Consider the following 4,407-nt stretch of genomic DNA (forward strand, 5'->3'; position numbering starts at 1 on the left):
TGGCCCTAGCGGCCACGTGTGAATGTACCAGTTTATGCTATCTCATGCAAAACATGCAGGGGGCAGAAATAAAACAAAACGAAGCAGTACCCCGTAGTAACTCGTCGTCATCCTCCTCCTGCTGCTGCTGCTGTTGGTGAGGTGAGCGTGGCGTAGATAATACCGCGTTCCGGGATCGTGCGTCGTGTCCAATTCATTTGACCACGCGTTGTGGCCAGCGCGTGCGGCCAGTCGGCCATATAGCAGTAGGTTAGTGCTGCACTGCGACGGTGCGTCGTCGTTTGTGTCCACCATCGCTACTGTAACCGCTGGAACTGGGGGCACAGAGTTGGGAATTAGGTCGCGGATCTGGCCACGGAATCTCCCGGATACCTCGAAATGTGTTAATTTCTTAAAACCATCCACTCCATCCACTTGGTTGTCTCCTTTACGCAACATCCTTAAATCACCCAAAAAGGGATATTCATAATTAATCCACCCAGATACTCCTCATTGTATCACTTTCATTCCTCGGGCCCCATCGGTTCGCTTTAAGAACAGTAACCGGTCAACGCAAAAGATGACCGTGACAACAGCCAACACGCACTGCTAGGAGCTGAAGGAACACAAAACAGTTTCGAGAAATGGTTCACCCGCCCCCGGGGAGAGGTTCCGGGTCCAAGTCGCCATCGACATGCGGCCCGCCCGAGGCCGACGCAGCATGCAAATTATTAGTTTTGATAATCATTTTCTTTGAATTCACTAATTGACACAGCATCATTACGGGAATGGCGGAATGGCACATGGGCAGGAGCAGGCCCTGGGAACCGCATGCGTCGTCGCCATGATGCAGGCGGATGGCCGCTAAATGATGGCCATCAGGAATGAGGCAGATATATACACTATGCGTATGCGGCAAGTGCAAGAGTCTCTGTCGCTGGCAGTTGGCGAATAAACACCCCAACCCCGGCTAACCGCTCTTGGCGATAACAACTGGTTACAAGACGGAGAGAAACGCAGACGGGCTACGGGTAACGAACTGAAGATATGGCGAGAAGAAGCATGAAGAAGTAGAACGCGCTACACGCAATCAGCTGATGAAGGAACAGCTGATTTGCTGCGGACCTGCCAATGGCTGTAATTGAGTTTGGTGGATTTTGTGTTTGCTCACATTCCTATACTTTCTTCGACCATCTTTTAAATGGAGCAAAGTTTTCTGAAGGGATTTTGAATGTTGCTTATCCTTTTGCTTACCAAAATTTGTTCAATTTTTCTTATGCTGTTGTAAATTACCAAGAGCACATAGGGCGGTTATCTTAACTGGATTCGGGCTAAAACAGAGATTCAATTTTGAAGTAACATTTATTAAAAATAATACGGTATTGGCATTAATTTCAGGGAGGCATGTTTTCAAACATGTGTTTTTTGCAGTGTTCATCGTACTCCAATGATGACATACCTCAGATAGGGTAATCGATGCTTTATTGTTTGATAAAAAGTTTATCCAGGGTACCCTGGTCGAGTTTTTGTTAAATTTGCATTTTTTAATTTTTGGTAGCATTTTGAAGTTGAAAAAATTACGCTTTTTACGATTTTGTTTAAGAAACGGTTATTATTTTTCAAAAAAAAAATTGAACAAGAGTTATGGAAACTCTACAAGGCTACATGGAAAGAAGAGTACTGATAAAGCGATCAAAATTATTTAGCGAAAATTTTTATATAGATAAAGCGATCAAAAGATTTGGTCCAGTAGATTTTTTGGTACGATGGACTTTCATTATGGAGGTTTTGAGCAAAACTTACGCTACTTCAAAGTAGCGAAATGCATTGAACCATGTATGAATCGCGATATTTTTCAAGAATCAATATCCTTGTTAGTTTTGCTGCGTCAATCGCATCAACAATTTGACACAATATTCTTAGTAGCGTCACCAATTTACAAAAAAATACCTTAGCTAGTTACAAAATTCCTAGCACCTTTCTCCCGAAGTACTAGAGGACTATAGTGCCCTTCGTTGCCAAGGCAACTCACTTAAAATGTTCATTTTCTTCGCCCTACACTTGAAATTAAACGCTGCCCGTTCTCAACTACTTGAGACACGGGAAAATCACGCAATAATCACAAAAAACAACGCGTACACGCACGCACCAACGCACGCTGGACCATCGCACGTGTTGCCTTTTGAGACAACAACAGAGCGAAACAAAACGTGTCTTAATTATTTATTTAGGTGTAATTAATTTTATTAGCATCGGTCATTCAGACCGACCTCACTGGACAATCCAGGATGAGGCGTGTTCCTGTGGGATGGTAACGAGAGAAGAAGAAGAAGAAAAAAAAACATGTTCAAGTGACTGTGTACATGGGAACGGTCAGGTCAGTTCGTCGTTCGGTACACGAGAGGCCGAAACGAATCGGAATGCGTAACACCGGAGTCCGGAGTCTCTTCGCCCATATGAGCTTGGAGATGTTGTTTTTTTGTTTTGTTCATTCCTTTTCTAATTTCACTCTTTCGATCCAGCGCGAGACGCCTCTTCGCGCGATTAATCGCGCGCAAGGTGCCAGAGAGACTAACGAATGGTCTGTTCTCGGACTCGCGGTCGGTCACCATTCGCTACGGAGTCTGTAGTCTACATACGACCCGACGAGCGACGTGTCCGTCGCGTCCAATGGTCAACGGTTTACGCTTGAGTAGACATTTTGTTTACGGGGTCCCGGCCCGGGAAAGGTGCGGATTGAAGACTAGGATCGAATTAAGGGCAGAGCAAGACCGCACCAAGATGAGGTGAAGGTGAAATTGTCTTCGTGCCAATGCTTTCCCCCACACAAGAACACGGATTCCACTGATTGCTTCGATTAAATTCGAGGAAAAACAACAAAGCGTAGTATTTAAATTGAATTTATACATTTAGTGTACTAATGTTATGTATGAACGGAGGTCTCTGCTTAAAAACATAAGGTGGTTTCTGTTTAAAATAACAGCCGCAATGCCTGCCTCATGGAAAAGAATTTAAAGTGTACCCAGTGTACATCAAACTATACTGTTCGGCTCTGTGGATGTCATATGCTGATGTCGGAGAGATTATATCTTTGTGCCTTTTAAATCAATCCGAGCAGAGCAGAGCGGAGAAGAATTTCGAGGTAAAACGTTTGAAGAGGTGTCTAAACATTACTGATGCATTAGGCCATGCTTTCGGTTTTAATGCTGTCTTGCTATTAGGAGTATAGAATGAGGTGATTAGAAGTGGACCTTATCCAATGATTTCCTTCATCAATTATGGAAAAAGCCAACCCGGGGCGCTTAAAAGGCAGCCAGCAGCCAGCGGCAGCAGCAGCAGCAGGAACACCGCACACTATCGTCCACATTAAGACACCCGTAATGTAGTTTTTACGGTGAACATGGTTGCATGGGTAGTGCATCCATCAAGGCACATTTATGTAGCAGAAGCTGGCTTGCTGTCATGTGTGAACGTTCCCTATCGCTTCTCGTAAACCTTGTCAAGTGCCGAACCCGTTGCGTGGGCTGTAAAGATAAAGCCACAGATTTAGAAATGCAGATATCGACTCTATCGGCCACCGGTTCACACACACACCTTCATGGTGCTCGAACTCTCGAGGAGCTCGCGGTACGCATATAGTTCCCGTGCTGTAAGTGCTGCCGGTTCCCGGTTGCCGCGAGCTCTAATTACAGTAAAGTGTACGACGATCTCCGCGCGATCCATCCCGTACACCCGGGGATGCAATGAATCATGCATCATCCAACGTACGGTGTGCACTCTCCACAGTGCACTCCGCAGTGGTGTGTTGTGCCGGTGTGCCTTGTGCCGAAAATGTGACCACCGCTCGGGGAGTTTAAATCTTAATAATTCATTTCATCGGAAACACGGGGCCAGAGGGTTCCCCGGCGAAGAGTCGGCGAAAGCACTTTAGCAAGATCAGCGCCGCCTCGTCCAACAGGCTCCAAAACTCTGATAGGGCAATGACGCCTACTACGATGACGCCTACTACGATGACGACGACGACATCGCGACGAAGGGTGTTTCGACGATGTTTGCGTTACTATCGGGACTGCTGGCACACGTGAAAGCTCGAAAAACAAATGGAAATCCCGAAACCGCTGACTAAGCGTTAATTATTCAATTCGACCAGGATGCAATGAAGAGGATGCGAGCGGAGAAGGTGGAGGAAAAGGTAGGAGATGTGCGCTGTTTGTCGCGGTGCGATATATCAGCTCTGGTCGACCACCACGCGACCGACCGACCGGCCAACGGACAGACATAACCCACGATTCCCACGTGTTTCCAGATGTTGCAAAATTTACAACAACATGCCCGCGCCCGCGACACGGGACACGTCACGGCAGCAGCAGCAGCACCGGGAATGCACGGACAAAACGCATCGCGCCGCATGTTGTGGCGCGGCTTCCC

Source organism: Anopheles darlingi, chromosome 3, assembly GCF_943734745.1.
Source record: "Anopheles darlingi chromosome 3, idAnoDarlMG_H_01, whole genome shotgun sequence".
Taxonomy (NCBI): domain Eukaryota; kingdom Metazoa; phylum Arthropoda; class Insecta; order Diptera; family Culicidae; genus Anopheles; species Anopheles darlingi.